Source organism: Sarcophilus harrisii, chromosome 1, assembly GCF_902635505.1.
Source record: "Sarcophilus harrisii chromosome 1, mSarHar1.11, whole genome shotgun sequence".
Lineage (NCBI taxonomy): Eukaryota > Metazoa > Chordata > Mammalia > Dasyuromorphia > Dasyuridae > Sarcophilus > Sarcophilus harrisii.
In genome coordinates this window covers 377,037,816-377,065,340 of record NC_045426.1, presented here as the reverse complement: position 1 = coordinate 377,065,340, position 27,525 = coordinate 377,037,816, and positions in this window count along the sequence as shown.

The following is a 27,525-nucleotide window of genomic DNA, read 5'->3' as shown; positions in this document are numbered from 1 at the left end:
AACTAAATCTAACAAGGGTTATAATTATCTGGTATTAATTTAGCCAAGGTGTAATCCCTCTAGACAAAATTTCTCTAGGCAATAGTTAATGGAAGGCATGATACTGAAAGGACCAGAGTTAAGAGGGATCCAAAGAATCTATTGAGATTATTCCAGGGGGTTAGATTAGGTGAGTCCTATTGAATAGAAAGAAATAAATTTTGGACTGTACCATAGAACAGATACAGCCTAGGTGAAATTACTTTGGTTTTATTTTGTGCTACCATGGGACTTTTTTTTTTTAATTTAAACAAAATGCATCCACTTTGTTTTTCACTTGCTACTCCTTATTCTCTGGCAACAGCTTTCTTTGATACTGACATAAAACTGTTGTATTTGAAATTACATGTTTCTTCACAGTGAGATGAAAATATTTACATTTCTGTTTTTAAACTATATTTTTTGGTTAAATGTACTTTAAATGTAATTTTTTTTTGAATAATATGTGTAGTATCTTAAAAATCAGATTATTTGTGTCAAAAACCAAACCACAAAGGAACAGAACTGATAGAGGAAAAAACTTACTGAGCCTACTTAATGGCAAAACCAGAAAATTACATGAAGATGTAGGGCATTAATACAGGATGGGTCAGGACTGGGAAAATTTAAGACAACTTGTAAGTTAGCTCTTGGGAAATAGCTTATTGGAAAGATCTAGTGAGGTTTTTCATAATAGTCAGCTGTCCTTTAGTTGTTTTTTATCCTATTCAGCTATGGATATTAGAGGAAACATGGGAATTCAGAGTAAGATTTTCCTGGAATGTTTAAGTAGATAGTGAAAGTTACTTCCTGTTAGTGAGAGGAAAAAGTATAGGGTATGGAGGAAGTCGTCTATAAGGACTTTTAAGGTAAGTGAAAGTCGATAGAGCTCTGGGCATGGAGTCAGGAAGACTCATCCTTGTGTATTCAAATGTGGTCTCAGACACTTACTAGTTATGTGTCACTTAATCTAGTTTGTCTCAGTTTTCTCTTCTGTAAACTGAGTCAGAGAAGGAAATGGCAACTCATTCCATTATCTTTGTCCTGAAAACCTCAAATGTTGCCATGTTGAGTCAAACACCAAAAAACACTAAACAACAACAAAAATAGGGACTTTTCCTTTAAGATTCCATGAACCACCAAAACACTGGAATCATGTGTTGTGTACGGTTCACAGTTTCTGTAATTCCAAGAATAAGGTTAGGATAGACTATTTTCTAATACTATTTTCTAATTTATATTCAGAGACTATATTATTAGGTATCATTTTTTTTAAATTTATGCCTTGAACATATATTGTATTTTTAAATAAGAATGTTATCTGTCATTTACATACAGAAATTTGTCTATCATCATCTTCTCCCCTGAGATTCTTGACTCATTTAGATCAATTTGGATCTTGGGGTTCTGATCCCAGAGAAGGTTAATCACTCTTTCTGACTGATTCTATGCAAGAAAATTCAGGGGAGATTTTAAAGCAAAGCTGAGGTATCAAGTCTAAGGTTTTCTTATAAGTAGGTAAAAGCATTCACTCCAAATTAACATTTGATATGAACATCATATATTGAGCTACTTTTTATTTCCTTCATTACAAGAAATGTGTAAGATTCAAAGTATTATATAAAGAGATACAGAAAGTATTAAGCACTCAAATAGTCCATTAAAATCATTGGACCTCTCTAAAAAGTAAAAGATATTTCATGCTAAACAAATATTCCATGCCCATCTCAGATCTGATCCCCAGTCTGAGTAACTCATAACAATAGCATGGAAGTTTATTTAAGAACCATATTTCCTGACCCTTCTTAGCATGTATTTAATCCTCCAGCAGCAGTATCCTCTTCTAAAGTGAGCCTCTGCTGTGAGAAACATGATGATAAGGAAATCTTTTCCCCATGGGAGGCTGGAAAACTGCCTCTCAAAGTATGAGATTTTTTCACCCTGAGGGAAAACTCAAAACTAATGCTACCCAGAAATTAGGGAATTCAAAAAGTCCACTTTTACCTTATATGTACGATACTTGAATTCAGAAAAAGGGTTCGTTCATATTCCATTCTCAGGCTGCATGAAATTATATCTTTTACTGTCATATACAAAGATACAATTGATTGATTTACACAATCAAGTCACCTAAACCAAATTAAAGTACATGAAAAGACGCCCAATTGGTCAATTTCAATGATAGGTTTTACATTAAGTGCAAAAGTTACTAGGAACTGGAATGGTACTATATTGGAAATCGTATCTAAATAGGTCAAGGAAACTTGGTCATACTCTAGGGTTCTCCTGCAAATTATTAGGAATTTTAAGAATTCAAGAAGATATTCAAGAGAATAGAGCAAACATAACATGCCAGGAAACACATCTGAGGATGTTACTTGTTGAAGAGGCAAGTACATGCCTCAGCTTTAGCTTGGTGCTGAAACACTGACCTCTTTAGATTTCTTCAAACACATTTTTCCAACTCTGATCTTCTTGACTTTCCATTCACTGTTTCCCATTCTTGGAATGTTCTGCTCCCTCACCTCTTCCTCTGAATCTTCTTGACTTCTGTCAAGATGCAACTCAAGGCCTCCCTTCTTCAGGGACTTTTCCTGGTTGCCAATGCTTCCTCAAAATGACTTCCATTTCTTCAGTAAAAATCACACATCTAGCACATGTCTACTTGTTTTTATCTCTTCCATTAGAATATGTTCTTTACTATGCTCAAAAAATTATCAAAAAAAAATTATCAAACTGTGCATACCCTTTGATCCAGCACTGTTATTACTGGGCTTATACCCCAAAGAGATTTTAAAGAAGGGAAAGGGACCTGTATGTGCTCTTGCCACATGTTTGTGGCAGCCCTCTTTGTAGCGGCCAGAAACTGGAAACTGAGTGGATGCCCATCAATTGAACAATGACTGAATAAATTGTGGTATATGAATATTATGGAATATTATTGTTCTGTAAGAAATGACCAGCAGGATGATTTCAGAAAGGCCTGGAGAGACTTACATAAACTCATGCTGAGTGAAATGATCAGGACCAGAAGATCATTATATACTTCAACAACAATACCATATGATGATCAATTCTGATGTACGTGACCCTCTTCGACAATGAGATGAACCAAATCAGTTCCAATAGAGCAGTAATGAAGTTAACCAGCTACACCCAGTGAAAGAACTCTGGGAGATGACTATGAACCACTTCATAGAATTCCCAATACCTCTATTTTTGTCCACCTGAATTTTTGATATCCTTCATAGGCTAATTGTATGCTATTTCAAAGTCCGATTCTTTTTGTACAGCAAAATAACTGTATGGACATGTATATATATATATTGTATTTAACTTATACTTTAACATATTTAACATGTATTGGTCAACCTGCCAGCTGGAGGAGGGGATGAGGGGAAGGAGGGGAAAAGTTGGAACAAAGGTTTTGTAATTGTCAATGCTGAAAAATTACCCATGCATATATCTTGTAAATAAAAAGCTATAAAAAAGGAATATATGTTCCTTGAGGAAATGAACTTTTTTTTTTGTGGTTTTCTACATGTTCTTAGTATTTATCATAATGCTTGCTATATAGTAAGCTTTTAATAAATAGTTATTAACTGGTCACAGGGAGGGGGTAGAGCACATATCTTTCAATAAAGCCAGAGCACATTTCTACTTCCTTGAGAAGTGGTATTGTTATTGTTGTTCGTCCTTTTTTTCTTGAAGAAGACTGCCATCCGGAAAATTTCATGGCTTGAAAGTTAGTCAGATTTAAATGAGAGAGGACTGTGCAAATTTACAAGTTTCATTTCTGTTTCAAAGCCACTTGGTTCCAGTGACAAGAAAGTGATCAGGAGGACTGGACCTGGCCCCAGATGCAATGGGAGCCCTTCACCTTTTTAAGTTAATATCTTTTTCAGATCTCAGTTTTTCTGAGGCAACACCCATTCAGTGATTAAGGCTAGATAAAAATGAGGCAAGGAATGGTTTCTTTTACCTACTTAAAATATATAAAATCAATCAGGAAGGTAAAGACCCTCAGGGTTTCTAAGGCCAAAAAATTGCTATTTATAGTCACTCTAAACCAAAATTGAAACAATGACTAAGTGAAGCTTGGTTGAGATCTATTGTCCAGTCAATGAAAGTCAGTGATTTGGCTTTAAGGCATGGTCCATAAATAAACAAACCTGGCTCATAAATACCAAGATGTGTGAGACAGTGACCCTTACCCAAATTAAAATCAGAGACTCTCAAAGTAAAAAGCAAAAAAGAAAAAAAAAATGGATTTATTATAATTTTGGGAGAAAAGGTAACTCCTAACCAACAAGGTGTCAATAGAGAAGTGCAAAGTACTAATTGCAAAATACAAGACTTTACAGACCCTAATGCAGAAGCCTCTCCTCCCCAACCTTTTCTTTCATTGTCTAGGGGAGTCCAGGCTTACACTCTAAACACAGAAATTTATCCCAGAATGAAACAAACAAAAAATACTAGTAAATAACAAACCCTTTACCCCATTAAGTACTTAAATGCTAATTAAGAGGTGGGGGTAATTGGAGGGTAAACATTCATCTAAGACAATCGAATATCTGCAGCTTTTTAGTTATAGCTCAACTTGTTACGGCAAAGTTTCAAGTCATAATTAGGGCATAGGTTGAAGCTATATTCTTATGAAAAGTTTCCATTCGGTTTTTCTCATTCTAGCTATATATCTAGATTTCAGTGATCAAAATCTGTTTCTTTGAGTAGAGCACCCATAGGTAAGGATATGATTCCTCATGTGGACAGAAGGAGAAGATTAAAAAAAAAAAGAAAAAGGAAGGAAGGAAGGTAGGAAGAAAGGAAAGAAGGAGGAAGAAAGGAAAGGAAGGAAGGAAGGAAGAGAGAGAAGGAGGGAGGCAGGAAGAAACAGCATTCTCCAACTAGAACTAATCAGTAGGATCCTCAGTGGGGCAAGTAGTAGTAACTGCCCCCTGTAGTAGTAACTACTGAGTTACTTCTCAGTAGTAACTGAGTAGTACTACTACTCACAATTTTTTTGTTTTTTGTTTTTAAAGAAAATATCAGAAAGGAGATGTTATGATTTCCAAGTAAATTGGATTTAAGTAAAGGAATTGTTATGAAATGTATTACCAAAAGAATGAGAAATTTTGCAAAATGGCAAAGGTCCTTGCTTTCAATCTTATCAGATTGATTAGAGGGAGCTCATTAAATTAATTATTAGTTACCCATTCTGTCCTACTTTTCATTAGAAGAAACTTAAGTGCTAAGTAATATAATCAAATTTTTGTCGTTCAGTTAAGCATAATTATGAATTGTTCTGCCACAGTTCCCTAAATTTTTCAGCTTCAGTTTCCCTAAATTGTTCTGCCTCAGTTTCCCTTATTGTTCTGCCTTAGTCCCCTTAGTTGCAAATTTCCCCTCTGGTTCATTAGGACTAATATAAGTCAGGGCTAGTTACTCTAAGGTTATAAATTGTCAATGTGTAAACTCAAGATAAGGGGGAGTTCAGACTTCCTGCCTCCTAACTCCTCCTAAGTCATCAAGAATTTATGACCCTATCCCCCAACCTGTCAGAACCAGATTGATGGTCCTTCCCTGGAGATTCCTGCTCACAGAGTTTGGACTCCACCCCTTGTCATAGTTTAGTTACCTGAGCTAAGAGCTATAAATATGTCATTGAGAACTCACAGTTGTTGCTGGATGCTTTGGACATCAGCCCTGGGGACATCATGCCCCCAGTACAATCTCTCCCTCTCAGAAATCCAAATAAAATATTAAAAACTCTCTAATCTCTATCTTGCCTCAATTTCTCCGGCATTACAGAACAAATTATGAAACTGAAGTTATCTAGGTTTCACCACTTTAAGCTAACTGTGTTTTAGAACAATAGTGCTAAATAGAAGGGAGCCAGTAAACCATATATAAAGATCCCTTCAGGTTTATATTGACCTAGAAAACTTGCTATTAACATTTGCTATGTTATTTTCTGTATTTTTATTTACTTTGTTTAGTGTTTCCAAATTAGGTTTCATTCTGCCTCCAGTAGCACTAACAAATATCATAGTTATCTTGTCTGACATTTCTAGTCTAAATTCATGGCAGAAACAATGGTCTTTTCCCATCTTCTTTATAATCCCAAAACTATAAATTAAGAGCAATTGAACAGAGAGGGATATGACAGAGAACCCTCAGACCATCTTTCCTTTTGCTTTCTTTTGTTTCCAAACTTCCCAGTGGGTATTCCTCCTGGGGCCCATCTGTAGTTTTCTTTTTCTGGTCATTTATAGTAGTAGTATGTAATAAATACATGGGGCATTTAAGGATTTCCCATGACAAAATTTTTATTATTGTATGATTGAGACAATCCAGATTCTCCATGGGGGAAAAAGAAGCTACTATATGGGAGTTGGGCAATACTATTAATTAACTCCCCTGGCTCCTCCCCTACTCTTTTTTTTCCCACCTTCCCAACCATAACCCTTTTCTTTCAAGCACCTTATTACATGCTGTAATTTTGTACTCAGAATCTCTTCTACTGATACTTGAGCTAGTGACCTTAATTATACCTAGGTAGTCACTGCAGTTTTAGTGTTGTAGAAACAACAATGGGTGAAAAATTATAGTAATTTAGGGTATAGTACACAAGTCTAATATCCCTGTTGCCTCTTGTTGCTGTTGAAGGTTGTAGGTTCACTCTAGACTTGTTACTTTGGGTGAATGAGCAAATAATCATTTGCCTTCTTAAAGATGAGACTTTATGTGATGGGAAAGTCATAGATCAATCAGAAACCTGGGAAATTTGTGGGAAGTTAGTAATAGATAATGCCCTCCAATGCATTTTTCTTATTTATAAACATCTTGTATTTTTAAGAATGGTTTTATTTGTATACATTTAGTTCATCTATCTATAGAATTAAGCCATTTCTAAAAGAAAAGTAGGAAGAATCTAATCTTGAAAAACAACATGAATTCAAAAAGTTGTATTAGTTGAACAAAATGAAATACACTAAGGACTGGAAAGACAAAACATTGCAAGAATTTAAAAGTGTAGCAACCATATGCCTGACTACTACTGCAAGATTTTAAAGGGAAAGGGAAAATAACAGCTACCTCCAAACTTTCCTATGTTAATTAGTTATACACTGATTGTTGATGGGAAGAAAAAGTCTCCAAATATACATATGAAATATAAACTATTATTCTATTTATTAGAACACATGAACTCTGCTCTGTTAATGGTACAACTATATACAATGCATGAAGTAGAATTATGTAAGAATTTTCTGTACTGCTTCTGACTGCTGAATTGCCTAATTGGAAAATAACCAAAATATTTTCATCATGTTCTATCTTCTCTTCTTCCCATATAGTTTGTGTTGTCTTTGGTTAAGATTGGTAATGCACTTCTATGATGAGGATTCTGTGGACCTGTGGCCAACAGTATTTTCTTGATTTCTTTTCTGCCTATTCTTGCAGAAAATTAAAGAAACTATCTAACTGATAAGGTGGAGACAGTAGTAACAGGCTAATTTAGGAGGTTTTTTGTTTCTGTCTTTCTTTTTTTTTTTAACTATAATTATATTTACAGGGGGATACTGTCTTTGGAAGAAACTGAGTGAGCACGTGCACCCTGGGAGATTGTTGTTTTATTTTTGCTTTTCTTAGAATTAGTCTCCAAAGATATACAAAATTATGTACAAAGAGTTGCAGAATGTCTATCATAGACTAATTTGAAGGTTTTGCTCTCCATTATGAGACATTTGTTGTTCATACCTTTGAAAGATCAAATAACAAGGAAATTAAAGGATCGTTAGTTCAATAACAAAGTATCAAGCATTTGTAAGTACCCATAATATTGTCAGCCCTTTTTCTATACTTATTTTTGAAGTGTCATATTAGTAATCTTATTAGTAAGTCTGCTGTTCAGAGCAAAACTACCATATTTTTTTCTCAGGATTAAAGTCATAGCTCTAAAGGATGGGACTATCTTTCTATTGTTATGTAGCTTATGGAGTCCTCAATGGTATGCTTACCCAGGGTTAACAGTTGATATAAATTAGTCAGTCTTAATTTCTTAAGTAGCCTAATAAAAGTGTTTAACAAAAAATACCCTTCCTTCAAAAGTCTGTGACATACTTTCCAATAAGTATATCCAGATTCCAAGGTTAAATGGGCTCAACTTTAGAGATTCTATGTGGCAAACAGGAAACTCACTGCTTCTGTTCACTGAAAATTCTATTTCTCTCTTTCCTGGGGTATTCATAAAGTTCTCCTTAGGCATGGTTCTCTGCTGAACTGAAGAGTCTTGAATTAGCCTTTGCTGACTGTGTATAGCCTATTTTTAGCTCCTGATACAGTTACTAAGTTCCACATGTTGCTTTTTTTTAGGACAGTGTTAGGATGCTGATAAGGAAGAAAAGTTCTTTTTTTTTTTTTTTTTTTTTTAAAGCTCCCAAACAAACAAAAAAAGAAAAAGAAAAAAAAAACACTTCAACAATTCATGAGGTAAAAGGGAAGCATGAAAGATTGATTCTGACTATCAGAGAAGAAATGATTGCTGGGAGAGAGATGATTAGAAATTAAAGAGAAAATATATACACATATCTATAAATATATAGTTCTATACAATATGTATATATACAAATATATATCTTTGTGTTTATGTACACACATCCACATGTATCAACACATATGCATTTATAAATTTAAGTGTATATATCTGTCAATCTACCGATTTATATCTATATCCATTGGAAACAAAAGCAGGCAGATGAAGTGAATACAAAAATAAGCACAGTGCGGACTTATATCCCAAAGAGATTATAAAGAAGGGAAAGGGACCTGTATGTGCACGAATGTTTGTGGCAGCCCTTTTTGTAGTGGCTAGAAACTGGAAACTGAATGGATGTCCATCAGTTGGAGAATGGCTGAATAAATTGTGGTATATGAATATTATGGAATATTACTGTTGTGTAAGAAATGACCAACAGGATGATTTCAGAAAGGACTGGAGAGACTTACACGAACTGATGCTGAGTGAAATGAGCAGGACCAGGAGATCATTATATACTTCAACAACAATACTATATGATGACCAGTTCTGATGGACCTGGCCATCCTCAGGAACAAGATCAACCAAATCATTTCCAATGGAGCAGTAATGAACTGAACCAGCTACGCCCAGAGAAAGAACTCTGGGAGATGACTAAAAACTATTACATTGAATTCCCAATCCCTATATTTATGCACACCTGCATTTTTGATTTCCTTCACAAGCTAATTGTACAATATTTCAGAGTCTGATTCTTTTTGTACAGCAAAATAACGTTTTGGTCATGTATACTTATTGTGTATCTAATTTATATTTTAATGTATTTAACATCTACTGGTCATCCTGCCATCTGGGGGAGGAGGTGGGGGGTAAGAGGTGAAAAATTGGAACAAGAGGTTTGGCAATTTGTTAATGCTATAAAGTTACCCATGCATATATCCTGTAAATAAAAGGCTATTAAATTTAAAAAAATAAAACAAAACAAACAAACAAAAAAAAAAAAATGAGCACAGTGCTATAAAATGGTGTCAGCAATTACTGAAACCTACCATGAACTAAGATTCGTCAAGAAAGCTAAAGACAACCAAAAGGACCTGTCAATTGTCTTTTTGCTTTGATAAGGGTAAAAGGCAGATAATAGAAGAAAGGATAGAATGCTTGCTTAGTCTAAATGGGATAATAACATAATGGCCATAAGAGAGAATCACTCTACTCTTATTTAGCTCTTGCTTCTATTTAAAGGGGGAATTTCTTTTTTGACCCAATATCGATAGGATGAACATGCTTAACAGTGAATTAAGAACCAAAATAATTTAGTAGAAGAAAGCAGCTTCTATTGTAAATAAGATCATGACACCAATTGTTAATGCATTGTTTCAAAGTAAATTAAAAGAACATGCAAATAAATAGATTATTAATTCCTCATTGGCCATATCCGGAAGATCTTGATGAGTACTGCCAGATTGGGGTTGATCAAAATGTTCTTTTAAAGAAGTAGAAGTAGGTGAATTCTAAAAGGTATATGCAGGTGGCTTTAACTTTTATTTCAGGAGGATTTTTGGAATATGTTGTCAAGAGAATATTTCTAAGCCGTTTGACAGGCAAGTAAGTACTTCTTGGTTTTTGTTTATGCTGTTCCTTTTCACCCATCTCTCTCATCTAGCTATTAAAATTCTATACTCATTATTCAAGACTGAGCCCAAATATCACCAATTCATAAAACTGTTTTTGACCCGTATTCTGCATCCTTCTGAAAAGATGTGGATTGTTCTTTTCTTCTCAAATTTTATCCTAATACTTTTATAGCATGTCATATTTGGCCGGTTGTGGTAGTTACTACCACAGTAAGTAACAACGTAAGAAAAACTGAAGTTTTTAATTGTAAATGTATCTATCTGTAAAATATCAATTATATTTATTCATCTAGCACCTAGCACAATAGTTTGCACAAATGAACATTCAATTAATGTCTATTAAGTAAATTAATGAATGATAATGTTTTGGGGGAAAGTATTTTTGCAAAATGTTGTCATTTGTATATTGGGACCCATATGATCTATACATATGGGAACTAAAACATGATGAGAGCTACAAGGTAAGCTATATTTGATAGAATTTATTTTCAAACAAATTATGGCCAGTCTTCTCTGATTCCTGTTTCCAAAGGAGGGGACCTGTGAGGATATATCAGGAAATCTAAGAGCCTACAAATAAATGGACAATATGTAGTAACTTTTTTCCTCTGGAGACATGATTTGCCCAGCAACATAACTAATTTTGCTGAAGAGTGAGATGTTCAGAGTTTTACTGTGACAATTTTTTATATAGAAATTATAATCGTCATTGTCTATGTTTGCTTTCATTTTAAAACTTAGGTTTACAAGAAAACTCCATTGAGGATGTTTATTTCAACGAGTTTGTAGATCATAGTGTTTTGGGAGATGGTATGTAGATGAAAGTTTATGCTTTTCTCAGGAGTAGAAAACTGAGAGGGAACAAAGAATGTAGTTAGATTCCTCCTACAACAAACATGTACACACACAAACAAACATACAGAGTTAAAATGTTTTATGAATTATAAAACACTCTACAAATATACCTCCATATGTCAAGGGAACTGTAATTTCTTAGATCTGAGTACTTACTTCACTGATGCTAATCATAACCTTTCTGTGATTTGGTAGTCATTCTTTTAGAGTTTCTTTTTTTGTCAAAAAATACATTGTCCTATAGCCAGCATAGTAATGAGCTTTTACAAACTTAGTTTGTTGGATGTTTCACAAAGAGGCTCATACTGAAAGTTTTTCCAGCTTGGAAGGACTTCTCAGAATTTGTCCTTTTTTGGCATACTATTTGAGAATAATACATTGGAATAGTATTTTATTGGAAATTCAACAATATAAAGTTGTAATATGAAATAGAGCTTTTTATTAAAGAGACAATACTAATTTGGTTACTAATTTTTTTTCTTTTTGTTAAGGAGTTATTAAAGATTAATATATGCAAATATTAGAAGTAAAAGAAACAACAGTAATAGAAGCATTTATATAACTTTTTAAGGTTTTTGAAGTGCTTTACAAATATCAACTCATTTAATCTTTTTTAAAATTTATTTAGTTATTTCTTTATATATAATGTTGGGAAAGAAAAATCAGAACAAAAGGGAACACAATGGAGAGAAAAAAATTAGAAAAAAAAGAAGTGAACATATGTGTGAACTTACATTCATTTTCCATAGTTCCTTTATGGGATGCAGAAGGCATTTCCTATCCCAAGTCTATTGGTATTGCCTTAGATCACTGAACCACTGGAAAGAACCAAGTCTTTCATTGTTGATCATTGCACATTCTGGGTGTTATTGTATACATTGTATTCTTGGTTCTGCTTATTTCTCTCCACATCAGTTCATGCAAATCTTTCCAGGCCTTTCTAAAATCTCCTTGTCCATAATTTTTTAATAGAACAATTATATTCCATTACCTTTATACACCACAACTTGTTCAGCCATGTCCCAATTGATGGGTATCTATTCATTTTCCAATTCTTTAATACCACAAAAAGAGCTATAAATATTTTTACCTATATGAGTTCTTTTCTTTCCTTTAGGATTTCCTTGGGATACAAACCCAATAGTGGTGCTGCTGGGTCAAATAGTATACACAATTTTATAATTCTTTGGGCATAGTTCCAGATTGCTCTCCAGAATGGTTAGATCATTTTACAACTTTACCAACCACAATGCATTAGTCCCCTCCAACAGTTTTCTTTATCTTTTCCTATCATCTTAGACAATGTAAGATTTTACCTCAGAATTACTTTAATTTGCATTTTTTAATCAATAGTTATTTAGAACATTTTTATGTGACTATAGATGGCTTTAATTTCATCACCTGAAAATTATTTGTTCATATCCTTTAACTATTAATTGGTGAATAATTTGTATTCTTATAAATTTAACACAGTTTTTTTTTTTTTTATCAGAAAAACTGGCTATACATTTTTTACCAGCTTTGTACTTCCCTTTTAATATTGTTTCTGTTGGTTTTGTTTGTGCAAAACCATTTTAATTTAATGTAATTAAATTGTTCATTTTGCCTTTCATAATGTTTGCTAGTTCTTTGGTCATAAATTCCTCCTTTTTCCAAAGATATGACAGATAAATTATCTCTTGCTCACCTAATTTATTTATGGTATCATTCTTTATGCCCAAATCATGTAACTGTTTAACCTTATTTTGCTATGGGGTGTGTAATGTAGGCCTATGCCAAGTTTCTAACACACTGTTTTCCAGTTTTCCCAGCAATTTTTGTGAAATAGTGACTTCTTATCGCAGAAGCTGGAGTTTGGGAGTTTATCAAATACTCAATTACTAAAAACCTTCATTATTGTGTCATATATATTTAATCTATTCCATTGATCCATCACTCTGTTTTTTGTGAATACCAAAGGTTTTTGAAAACGGTTGTTTTATAATATAATTTTAGGTCTGCTACTGCTTAGCCATCATTCTTTTTATTTTTTCCATTAATTCCCTTAATATTCTTGATCTTCGTTCTTTTAGATTAATTTTGTTATTTTTGTTTTATTTCTATAAAATAATGTTTTGGTAGTTTAATTGGTATGGCACTGAACACATAGACCAATTTAGGCAGAGTTGTCATTTTTATTATATTAGCTCGGCCCACCCATGAGCAATTGATATTTTTTCTATTTGCTTAGATCTGACTTTATTTTTGTGACAAGTGTTTTTGAATTGTGTTCATATGGTTTCTAGGTTTGTGTTGGCAAGTAGACACCAAAATATTTTATTTTGTCTACAGTTATTTTAAATAGAATTTCTTTTTCTATGTCTTGCTGCTGGACTTTGGCAGTAATATATAGACATGCTGATGATTAGTGTGGGTTTATTTTATAACTTTGCTAGAGTTATTAATTATTTCCAGTAGGCTATTTGGGATGATTGTCTAGTATTCTCTAAATATATCATCATATTATCTGTAAAGAATGATAGTTTTATTTCCTCATTACCTATTCTAAATCTTTATTTTCTTTTTTCTTTTCTTATTACCAAAACAAACATTTCTAGTACAATGTTGAATAGTAATGGTGATAACGGGCACCCTTTTTCACCCTTGATCTTAGTGGGAATGACTCTAGCTACTCTCCTTTACAAATAATGCTTACTGTTGCTTAATATTGCTTTTTAATGTTGCTTATTATTTTAAGGAAATCCCCCTTTACCTCTCTACTTTCTAATTTTTTTTTTTTACTTCTTCTCTTATTTATTTAATATTTCCACCCAGTTTATGGCATAGACCTGATCTAGACATAAAGAATGATATTTTAAACAAATTAGAAGAACATAGGATAGTTTACCTCTCAGATTTGTGGAGGAAGAAGGAATTTGTGACTAACAGAGAACTAGAGGTTATTATTGATCATATAATAGATCATTTTGATTATATTAAGTTAAAAAGTTTTTGTGTAAACAAAGCTAATGCAGACAAGATTAGAATAGGAAAACATTTTTCCATCCAAAGGATCTGATAAAGGCCTCATTTCTAAGATATATAGAGGATTGACTCAAATTTATAATAGTTCAAGCCATTCTCCAGTTGATAAATGGTCAAAGGATATGACAGACAATTTTTAGAAGCAATTGAAAATAATTGTAGCCACATGAAAAGGTGCTCCAATCACTATTGATCACAGAAATGCAAACTAAGACAACTGTGAGATACCACTACATACCTGTCAGATTGGCTAAGATGACAGAAAAAGATAATGATGGATGTTGGAGGAGATGTGGGGAAACTGGGACACTGATACATGGTTGGTGGAACTGTGAACAGAGCCAACCATTTTGGAGAGCAATTTGGAACTATGTTCAAAAAGCTATCAAACTGTGCATTCCCTTTGATCCAGTAGTGTTTCTACTAGGATTATATCCCAAAAAGATCTTAAAGGAGGGAAAGGGACTCACATGTTCAAGATTGTTTGTAGCAGCCCTTTTTATAGTTGCAAGAAACTGGAAACTAAGTGGATGCCCGTTAATTGGAGAAGGGCAGAATAAATTATGGTATATGAATGTTATGGAATATTATTATACTGTAAGAAATAACCAACAGGATGATCTCAGAGAAGCTTGGAGAGACCTACATGAATTGATGCTGTGTGAAATGAGCAGAACCAGGAGATCATTACACACAGCAACAACAAGACTATACAATAACCAATTCGGATGGATGCGACTCTCTTCAACCTTTTACCTTTACTCTGTATGTATCTTTCTGGGTAAAATATATTTCTTGTCAACAATATATTGTAGAATTCTGTTTTTTAATCTATTTTGACATTTACTCCCATTTTATGGGAGAGTTCATCCCATTCACATTCATAGTTATGATTAATAGCTCTATATTTCCCTCCATCCTCTTTTCTCCCCTATATACTTTTCTTTTCCAGCAGTTTTTGTCAAATAGTGAATTCTTATCTCAAAAGGCAGGGCTTTTGGATTTGTCAAATACCAGATTGTTATAGACATTGGCTATTTTGTTCTGTGAACCTAACCTATTCCACTGATCAATTTCTCTATTTCTTAACCCTTTCAATCATTTGTACTGGGGAAAAAAAAGCAGAACTAAACAAAATGTGGTCAAAGCAAAGAAAAGTAAGCAAGGGGAAAATATGATATTTAAAGAGTTAACTGTTTAAATCCCTATATGGTAAAATGATATCTGTAATTCTTGTGAACTGTATCTGTTACTGGGGCAGACAGAAAGGTACATGACATGGACAGAGGGTGTGCTTGTGAATTGATTCTGATGTGGTAATATCAAAGAAAAAGATATTAAGCAATAGGAAAAGGACTGTACAGGGAGAAGAAGAAAGGGGAGGGATAATGGGACAAATTAAATTACATAAAGATTCACAAAAGACTTATTACAATGGAGGGAAAGAAAGGAGGGGAATGAGCATTATCTGAAGCTTGATCTCACAAGAGGAAATAATTTAATCATTCAGTTGACTAAAGAAATTTATCTAACCTATAAAGAAGTAAAAGGAGAAAGGGGAGAGGAAAAAAAGACAGTGCTGAATAGAAGGGAGGGCAGAAACCCTAAGGGAAAAAAAAAGATAAGAGAAGGGAGGAGGAATAATAAAAGATAAAGTAGTGGGTGGAGTGGGTTAAAAAAAAAACAAAACACAAATTACTTATAGAAGGTGGAGGGCTGATGAAAGATAAGGCAGTAGATGGGTTGGATGATGAAGAGAGCCATCTACACCCAGAGAAAGAACCATGGGAACAGAGTGTGAAACACAGCATAGCATTCTCACTGCCTCTTGTTATTTGCTTGCATTTGGTTTTCTTCCTTCTTGATCTGATTTTTCTTATGCAATAAGATAATTGTATAAATATGTATACATATGTTGGATATGACATGTATTTTAACATATTTAACATGTATTGGACTACCTGCCAGTTAGGGGAGGGAGTGGGGAGAAGAAAGGGAAAATTTGAAACAAAAGGTTATATAAGGGTCAATGTTGGAAAAATTACCCATGCATATGCTTTGTAAATAGAAAGCTTTAATAATAATAATAATAAAGAAATGATTGAAAGACTTACTTCACTGAAGATGCATCACCTGCCCTGAAAAATGATGCTCAGTCTCGCTAGGTAGTTAATTCTAGGTTATAACCCCAGGTCCTTTGCTTTCTGGAATATGGTGTTCCAGGATCTCTGATCCTTTATTGTAGAAGCTGCCACATCTTTGGTAATTCTGTTTGTTGCTCCCTATTACTTGAATTTTTGTGTCTGGTAGCTTGCAATATTTTTTCCTTGATATTGTAATTCTGGAGTTTTGTAGCAATGTTCCTTGGGTTTTCCTTGTGGGATCTCTTTGTGAAGATGATCAATGTATTATTTAGATGACTATTTTCTCCTCTGTTTCTAAAATATCAGGAAAAGTTTTCCTTGGCAATATCTTGAAGAATACTATCTAGGCCTTTTTTTTTTTTTTTTTTTTTTGGTTATGGCCTTAAGGTAGACCAATAAATTTTATGTTGTCTCTCTTGGATCTGTTTTCAAGGTCGACTGTTTCTCCAATAAGGTATTTTACATTTTCTTCCATTTTTTTCAGTCTTTTTTACTTTGTTTGATTGATTCTTGATGTCTCATAGTTATTGGCTTTCATTTGCCTTATTCTAGTTTTTAATATGTGATTTTCTTCAGTTAATTTTTTATTTCTTTTTTCATTTGATTAATTATACTTTAGAAGATATTGCTTTCTTCATTTCATTTTTTTTTTTTTTTTTTTTTTTTGGCATTTGGTTAATTGTATTTTTTTAAGGTATTGCCTTATTTTTCCAAGCTGACTCTCTCTTGAATACCTCTCATTTCTTTTCTCATTTTTTCTTCTACCACTATCATTTGTCTTTTAAAGTCTTTTATGAGCACTTCCAAGAAGCCTCCCTGGGTTTGATGCTAATTCATATCATTCCTTGAGGTTTCCTCTGTGGACATTTTGTCCTTCTGTAGCTTTGTGTTTTGCTCTTCCCTGTCTCCATTGTAGTTTTCTATGGTCAAGATTCTTTTCTATTTCTTGTTCATTTTCTTTCCTTTTCTTTATTCTATTTCCTCTTTTTTTATTCCTATGGTTGAGTTCTGCTCCTGGGGCAAAGGGGGCACTGTCCCAAGCTTCCTATGTAGCTCTTAGCCTTGACTTTGAGTAAAGTGTTTGCACACTTGTTTGGGTCCCCTTGTGTTTGCAGCATGTTGTTTTATTTGCTCTTTCCAAGAAACAGCCTGGTGTTTTAGAATTTTCCTTCTGACTTGGGATTGGGACCTGTCCCACTGGCTTGTTCTCCTATTGAGATAGGACTGAGCATCTAAATTGCTGATCTATTGTGATTAAGATCCTCTCACTGGCTTTGCCAGATTCTCTTTGAGCTGGGCTAGACACCTCTTTCACCTTTATTCAATCTTTCTTGAGCTGCAGAGTGATTTCATTCCATCAGACTATTCAGATCTTGGTTTTATGTGGTTTTTCAGGGAAACTGAGAAAACTGGAACAGCTTCCTGGGTTCACTCTACCATCCTGGTTTCATCCCTGGAAACCTACTCTTAATATTTACAACAACCCTGGGATATTTATACTCATATTTTTATATTTATTTTTTATTATTTTTATAGTTAAGGAAATTGAGGCAGATAGAGAATAAGTGATTTGTTCAAAGTTTCACAACTAGTGAGAATCTGAAGCCAGATTTGAAACCACATTTTTCTGTTCTTAAGCTCAGTGCTCTATATACTGAACCACCTAGAGGTCCTATTAGCTAATATATTTCTCCCTTATATTATAGTTTTTGTCATCCCCCCAAATGTAAGATCCTGGAATTCATGTATTATATTTCACTTCTTCTATATCTAAATAAAATGAGGCTTTCTTTCACTTGCAGCTGAGAGGATTAACAACTTACATATTGTATCCTGTAGACATGGCTACTTTGAGTTCAAGGTATTTTTTGGGCCTATATTTATACCCAAGTGTAGTTTGCATATATTATCTGCTTTTCCTAATAGAATAATTAATTCAAGTAAAGACATTTTATGAAAAAGCATAGTTAGAAACGGATCATTAAAATGTTTTTCCCATAAACTTGGAGCACACTCTTTCACAAATGCATACCCTTTTAAATACCTCTAGTTGCTGGTACCTCTCCCTCCCCTACATTATTGTGGGGGAGATCATAGCTAGGTAAATCTCCTTCTACTTAGCTTTTAGTTGAAAGATATATCAATAATGAGTGTCTACTTTTCAATCTTCTGAAACACCAAAGCTTAAGAACATAAGCTTTTTTTTTTTTTTCATTTAACCATCAACAACTATAGGGAAAATCCTCAGTTATCATTCCGGGTAGCATAGCATTTATTTCCAAGGAATCTCACATATTTGTTATACTGAGGTTTCTAAGCAGCATTCAGTGGTCCTAGTATATGTAAGAATAGGTTATTAAAATGCTCAAACTGTGGGTTATTATAGGGACTGTAAGATATTTCTGTTATGTTCCTCCAAAGCCAAAATTTCCTCGATTATTTTTTTCAGTGTCTCTGACTTGGTTGGAGTGAATCTGGGTAGGGAATCTATTTATTTATTCCATAACATTTTAGCAACATAGAAATATTTTGATGTCTGTTTGTATACATTTATGTATTTTGGTTGAAACAGCCAATAACTAGTAAGCCAAGATTTATGTTTTGTTTTGTTTTATTTTATTATTACTTTCCAGAGACAAAATCAATGCATACAAAGTCAAAAGTTATGCTAGTATTTATGTTCTTGAAGTATGCAATGTGAATAGGTAGCACTGTTCTGCCTTTGCAGGACATTGAGCACAAGTCAAACTTTTATTAGAGATATTTTCTTTCATTTCAGTCCTGTACAATTTTATTTCAGGTCTTACAATTTTCAAGGTCTTTTGTTGGTATGTAGGTATCATTCAAAGTTGCCACACTTATAGAGATAAAGTCTTGGTTAGTCACTAACTCTTTCATTTATTTTATATGGGTCAATTATAATGTGGTAGAACCATCTTTTGCAGAGTTGCAACTTTTTCAGCTATGCCCAAGTTAAGATTTCCTATATAAAATATAATAATTCTTATGGTTAATTCTTTGTTTCCTGACTTGTTATCTCTTCTCATGGTTTTCCATTATCCAAGGAAATGCTTCCATTTTCAGTCATTTAAGGACTTTTGTGTGATTGATTCAGTGTATCACAGTTCATAATATATTTGCAGAAGTCACAGAAAATTAGCCAGCTCTACACCAGCTCCTTTGGTATTTAAGGTAAACCTCATTCCTAGTAAATGTGTCATCATAGCTCCAGTGAATTATGGCTTATAGGATAAAGCATAAGAATCCATGTTAGTCTTTCATAATTGCTAGTATATATTGGAGTTAGAGTTGTCTACTTCTGCTACTTTTCACTGGCAGGAAAAACCCAAATTGGCCCTTTTCAAAGTATAAGTAAACTATTTGACTGCCTGTTCTTAATCGTGCTTTTACTGTATGATATTGTCTTGGAACATCTCAGTGATGGCTCATTACAAAGCCAAGAATACTTGCTTATATATGAGATAACATCTCACTATCTGTACATCCTCTGTTGACAAATATGATTGGTTTCTATTAACCATTGATCTTTTGGTATGAGTCTGTTCTACTGCCTTTCAAGATAATATTAATGAACACATTCAAAAGTGTGATAAGGTGGTCATAAGTCAATATTAGTACCTATATGAAACAACTGGCAAGGTTTATATTTTTTATTCCAATAAGCTCTAAATAGTTTTAGATGGTTTAGTCCAAAGCACCTTTTTTTTTTTTTTTCTTCTCTTAGTTGTTTTCAATCTATGAGTAGGATAAATGATAGCTTTGGCAAAAACAGAATCATTTTTCACAAATGTATGATAAAAGCCACCAAATCCCAGTAAAGTCTTTATATCTTGAAACATCTTTGAGAGTAGCTAATTCATGAACATTTTTATAACCCTTGGGTCAGGGCTTATCCCTTTCTGAGATAGCATATGGCCCACATACTTGACAAAGGCACTTCAAAACTGACACTTGTCAGCTGGTAGTTTCAGATCAGCTCTATCTATTCATTCTAACACTTCTCAGTAGTCATTCCTCATGTTCATATAATGGTTTTCCAAGGACAGTGAGTGAACCCTTTATGATGTTATTCAGTCATTTCAGTTTTTATGACCTTATTGTGTGTGTTTTTTTGGGGGGGAGCAGCAAAGATACTGGAGTGGTTTGCTGTTTCCTTCTCTACTTAATTTTACAGATGAGGGAACTGAGGCAAAGGGAGTTTAGTGACTTTTCTAGGCTTACACAGCTAGTCTGTGCCACATTTGGATTCAGAAAAATGAATCTTTCTGACTCTAAGTCAGGGACTCTATCCACTGCACCATAAATTTAATTTTGATTTTTCTCTTCAATCATAAAGTAGAAAGTAGCTTAGAAGCATTGTTTTAGAAAACTGATTCTAACAAATCAGTCTCTATATTGCTTTATACATTACTTTGTCTGAAAGAAAATAGACATTATTACGCATGTATATTAAAACTATTTAAACACTATATCATTTAGTTATAACAATAACCATGAAAGGTAAATGCTATCATTATCCATTTTTATAGTCAAGGAAACAAGTAGCTAGAGGTTATTTACCCAAGGTAAATCCGGCTTCTTTGAGGCTGGATTTGAACTCAAATCTTTTTGATTCCAGACTCAAGATCTATCCTCTATTCAGCCTAATGACCTAATATCATATAGAGATCAATAAAGGCATTTTGTGGCATTTGAGTAGTTGATAATCCATGATTATTCTATACTGATATTTCAGAGAAGCTCCTAAACAGATACCTTTACACTAAAGAAATATAGTATGTATATTCTAAATTAGATCCAAGCAAACTTCTATTAAACCCTTATTAAATACTCCTTCAGGAGTGGAGTGGACACTGGGTTTTTAAAGACCCTATGATCAGAGGTTCTGCTTAATGTCAACTTGGGAAAGATTTGGGTGGACATGGTGAGTGAATATATTTGTTATCTGATAATGAATCTAATAGTGTAGAAAAGGCAGTCGTCCAAAGTTTGGCCACCAGGTGGTGAATTTTGGACCATAGAAATTCTTAATATATTGGAGGGCTTATTATATGTAATGATAGAGGACTATCAATAAAACTGTAGATTTCTTTTAAGTGTGGAGAAAAATGGGACATATTATAGTGAATCTAGGTCCTCACCATTCTCTGAAAATGGTTGCTGCTTCTATCACTTTGTTCAAGCTTTTCTGTATATCTTGAATTTCCTTTTGCAAGACCTTACTGAACCTTTCTAAATCTTATACCTCCTTTAAATTCTATGTTAAGGACTATGTCTAAGTGTGAAGAGGTGGGTCACTTCTCTGGAAAGCCCCCACAGCTGTGAATCATAAAACACTTGAAGGAATTATAAAGCAGCCTTTACTGATGCAGATGTTGCTTGTGAATTGGGAATGAAATAAATTGGAGGCAAGGGAGAAGAGGAGAGAAGTCAGAGAATACAACTGCCTCTAAGCCTCTTTGAATCATTATCATACTCCCACATGAAGGGATCAATTCTGCTGGTTAGAAGTAGATCCCCAGCAGCCACTAGTAGGTGGCTCCAGTATCAATTCTATTTCTATGCACACTTCCATTTATCAGTTCATCATCAATACAAATAGTGTCTTTCTTCTTTAGTTAATTTGGGTATTTATAATAGCCAAATAACATAATTTGTGTCTAAAGGGAGAGGAGAAAAAATAAACAGTAATTTTGAAGTATTTTGAAAGGAAAGGTAGTTTGAGCATAGTACATTTGCAATTTCATGTGCAATCATCTTTTTTTTAATTGTATTGTTATAGAAATGCTTATTTTATTCCATAAGTTTAAAATAAAATTTAATAATGATTCAAAAATTATATTTCTAAGGATAGTTTCTTTATTTTTATGTATTTTCTAAATTTCATGTAAAAACAATTTTAAAATTCGTTTTATGATGCTTGCTTTGTGCAGCTTTCACTCGTAAGCCACATATGTAGTATTCCTAGCTACAAGTATTTTAATCCTGTTCTGTGCTATCATATTACTTTCCTGGTATCTAAAATATTAATTAATTTCATTTCACTCTTAGAACTTACAGATATACAGATCGTGTGGCACCACACCCTTATTCCCTGTGATGTGAAAGTGATAAGTCTATACATAAAGTGCTGGTCTGATTATGTTATGTGACATATAATAGATCTAGTGGCTCCCTTTTGCTAACTTTTGGGACAGCTAGGTGATGTAGTGAATAGGGTGCTGGGCCTGGAGGCAGGAAGGCTATGTGACCCTGATTTAGTTACTTAATCTTGTTTGCCTGTTTGCTCATCTATAAAATGAGCTGGCGAAGGAAAAGGCAAAACCAGTATCTCTACTAAGTAAACCACAGATGGGGTCATGAAGACATTTAGAATTCTTCTAAACATATTTCCAGATTTGTTATGCTGCACAAGAAAAATCAGATCAAAAGGGGGAAAAAATGAGAAAAGAAAAAAGCAGGCAAGCAAACAAACAGCAACAAAACAGATTATAGCTATATTTTGTTATCTTCTGTGGATTGTAACCTCCATGAGGGTAGAAACTCCATATTTTGGACTTATAAAAACATAGATTTAGAGAGAGAGAAACTAAGAGATCATTTTATAATATCATTTTATGGAAGAAGAAGTCAAGACCCAAAGAAATTAAATGATTTACCTGAGTTTATAGACAGAGATAGAACTACAATTCTATCTCTTCAATCAATACCTAGCACAGAACCTTGAGTGTATTGTGTTTAAAATGGTTGTTGAAAGAAGGAACTTATTTTGTTATTAGGAAGTCTTTCCTAACCATCCCAAGATTGGATTACACTGATTTTTCAGTTTCTGAAGCCTTTATTTTCTTTGTCATCCCCTCATGGCTTTGGCCAAATACAACCTTACGTTGTGTCTTAATTCCCCTGACTAAGTCATTACCAGAAGCTGTGCCTTATGTATCATTGCATCTCCCCCAATGCTTAGCATAGAATTCTGCATGTAGCAAGCACTTTACACCTGCTTATGGATTGTGTATACTCAGAGGAAGAAGCTGGGGATTTTCCAATGTTTAACTGATGCTTTTCTGACTGCATTTGTTGGACTCTTCTAAAAAAATCCAATCAGCTTCCATTGGGGACTACCAGACATTCTGGCTGCTTTTTCTTACACTATGAGGTGGGGTAGCAAACTCTACCCCATCTTTCGTCCCTCAATATAACAAGAAGAAATGTGGTCTTAGAAATGAGACCCTTTGAACTATCTGAAAGAAAAATCCTTTCTAAATCTGACATATTATTCACAAGTACAACCCTAAAGGCTTAGTTTTGCTTTGAAACTTCAAATCCACCAGGTTCTGGGGCAGTGTCAAACTGACAAATCATATCCTCATGTCTTTTTTGCAGTAGTTTCTAATCTGGTCTATGACAGCTGGAAATCAAATGGGGAAATGGGGATGGGGGTGAAGTTGAGGATAGTATGTTAGAAAGTGAAGTGAAGGTGGTATAGACTTTTCCATCAACTGTTAAGAAATGTACTTTTTATATAAGAAGGGAATGAATGATTCTTGAGAGTACATTGTTTCTAATTTTTGTTTATTTTAGAAAGAATAATATCAGTCATTAACCTTCCATGCTACCTTGGAGAAATCATTTTATCATCCAACTCTTAGTTTCTTCAGTTGAAAAATTAAAAAAAAAAGTGTACAATCTAGACAATAATAAAAGAAAATGCAGTAGTTACATGTATGGTATATTCATGATTTCTTTTGTTATGTCAATATTTTTGGAGTGCCATAGGGTTGCTGTGGGTAAAAGCTAGAAAGTATATTTCATGGCGCTATTATGAACAGACCTGGATAACCCACTGCCTTCTCAACAATAACTGGGGCCAGCTCCATCCTATTCAAATGACTGATTGAGTCTTGCAGGCAATGAGCTAAGACTCAATGCCTGAACACCCTGGCAGTCAAGGCCATTGTGTGGAATCTTCCTGGATGATAGGGGGTTCAGCTGGCAGACAGCTTCATGGCAGCTACAAACTCTCAAACAGAAAAGTTGGAAACAGAGAAGGTCTACTTTGGAAATTTGACAATGCCTGAAAAATAGGAAGATTATCTGAGAAACTCAGCAGAAGTTCCCTGTGTTCCTACTACCTGAGCCAGTATAAGACATGTCCAAGAAACAGTGAACATAATCCATTTCTCTCTCAACCTTTTTGAAAATAGTCTTAAAAGATTATCTTCTATGTAGAAAAGATTATATGACTTAATAAAAATAGAATGAGCAAAAAAACTATTTCATTCATGATCATAATAATGAGAATAGAAATAACTTTGAAAATCTTAGAACTCTTATCAATGCAATAACCAATCATGACTTCAGAGGACTAAGGATGAGACATTTAGATATACAGATATAATTAGCAGAGGACTAGATATATAGCACAAGGCAATCATTCTTAAACATGACCAAGGATTTGTTTTGTTTCATACATGTATATGCATACTGTATATATGTACAGATATATTATTTGTGCCTTTATTTATTTATATTCATATATATAAGACTATACTTCTCAGGCAGATGAGTAAGGGAAAAAGTAGGTTAGTGAACAGTCATAGACCTAAAAAAAAAAAGCATTAAGAAAACATTTATTTTAAAATTCATAGAACAAAAAATAGTGAAGTTTAGAATGGGACAGAATAATTTTGTTATTATCTTAGTAATCTTATGTATCTATATGCATATGAATATATATGTGTATATACATACAGAAAATGTTTTGTATAATAAAAGCTCAAGGCTTCTTCCAAGTTCTTGGTTTTTGTTTTTTTTTTTTCCCCTGAGGAATTAGGGTTAAGTGACTTGCCCAGGGTCCATGTTATTCTTTAAAACTTAAATGAGATCGATTTTTACTGATACATTCTGAAATTTTGTAGGAAGCTCAGTTTTGAATATGGATTGACAAAAGTACACTGATATACTCTGATCAGCACAAATATGGACATAATCAGCAAAAATCCAAGATGGTAGTGGCTCAATATAAATTCACTATGGTAGGCTATATATTATCACACAAAGAATATCACTATACTTAAAGATAATAAGTTTTGTGGGGCCCATGAATTATAAAACTCAAACATCTGTGTCTGTCAAGGTAATGGATTTGATTTTGAGTTGCTGGGTTCAAATAGTACCTCTGACATCACCTGTATAACTTCAGCAAAACAGTTTTTTGGGACTCATTTTACTCATTTCTAAAATAAGCGTATTATACTAGGTATATAAGGATACTTTCTGCTTTAAAACAATGATTTTATCCATAATTAAAATAAGCATGATTTGGAATCAGAAGTAATGGGTTCAGTTTCCAGCTCTGTCATTTATTACTCTGTTTGACTTCAGGCCTCATTAGACCAAATCTTTCTTCTTCCTTTTTGTTATAAATGTCCCGATCCTCTTTGCCTCACAAAAAGTTAATTTTACTTTTTCCAGTGTTCATAGAGTGCTGGATTAAAAAATGAAAGGATTTTAATATATCATTGAATCTAATTCCTTTGTTTTATATGTGTACATATTTATATATACATATATGTGTATGTATATGTATACATATATATATTCACATACTCATGTATATATCTATGTGTATATGTGTATATCAGAAAAGGAAGCTGAGACCTAGGAAACCCAGTGGGAAGCCTATGTGCTGTTTTCACTTGTGCCCTTTATGTTAACTCTACTCTCACCATTGGTCTGTTGGTTGATATTTTGCTCAATTTTATATTTTCATAGAAAAATGGATCAAAGAAGGTGTGTTACTGATATGTATACTTTTTTGGTCTTTAGACACCACACCAAATAGTCTTTAAAACATCTAAGGTCATCTAAGCTCAGTTAGTGCAAAATGAGCAAATTGTAAAAAGAACATACATTTAAAAGTAAATTATACACACTCAATTATTAATAAAAACAAACAAACAACAACAACAATCTCACCACCCATAGTCTCAGGATTAGGTTCTTATGCCTGAACAAATATTGTGTTAGAAAGCAGTTTCCCTGGACAATCATATTTCAATATGAGGGAAAGTATGTTAGGGTGTCTTTTGCATGGTCAGGGTAAAATTGGGATCTGTCCTTATGTATTTATCTTTGAGAAATCTCATGGAGACTGATCCTCTCATTAAAACCAGGGGGCCCTTGCCCTTCCATTGTCTCAGTGCTCATCTCTATCTCAGCTGGCAGAAAATAAGTTTTGTTTGTGGCTGTTTTGCCTCAGTCTACAATGAGGTCATTTTTTAGGACATAAAGTCTTATAGGAATTTTGAGCCATAATTGGATAATCTTGTGCCTTCTACACATTTAGGTTTTCCAAAGCTAATCTTCCACTATTATTTATCCCTTCCCTTGGATTTGAAAGCTTTGGGCATTCCAGAATCTGATAATAAAATTAAAATCACATTGCAAAATCACCACTTTAGATGGACATATTTTGTTCTTCTCTTAGCTGTTGTGCAATGATATGTTACCAATCTCCATTTTCTTTCTCTCCTCTAAAAATCTAAGCCATTGTTATGGTCATCCTAATTTAGCTTCCTGGTGATTCCCCACATCCATGCCCTCCTTAAAACATTGCCTCTACCCTGAATCAATCCCAGATTGGAATGTTGAGATGCTCACATTTTAGGCAGTCACTTCTCTAATCTGTCAAATTGATTTTCTTAATAGTAACTACACTGCCTACAAAATCAATTTCAATTTTTTCAGAATAGTACTTAGAGATTTTGTTGCTTTGGAGCTTAAACCCAACTTTCCTAGTCTCTTTTCATCATCCCTCTTCATTTCAGTCACATTGCTCCACTTGTTACCTAATCCAACATTCTGGATTTTATTGCTTGTTGCCTTTCTCCAATCTTTACTCATTTTCAATTGTACTCCAAATTTCAGGCTTAGTTTAAATGTAACTCTTTCCATGATGCTATGTGCAATCTCCATTTCTCATCCCAGATAGGAATGCTCCCCAGTCACAAAAAAACTTTTTGTTTTGAACTACATGGCAGTTTTTTTTCCCTATAACATTCATTACTTATGTGTGTGTGTGTGTGTGTGTGTGATGTAATTCAGTATATTTCCTTTGCTTGGGGGAGATATTTTCATTGGTGGAGGAAATTTCCTATATTTTATTCCTATATTATAAGAAGTTCTCTCTATTCAATATTTATCTGTATATATATATATATATATATATATATATATATATATATAAAAGCTTTCTAGTTAGAAAATATAAAGTGAAACAATTTTGGAA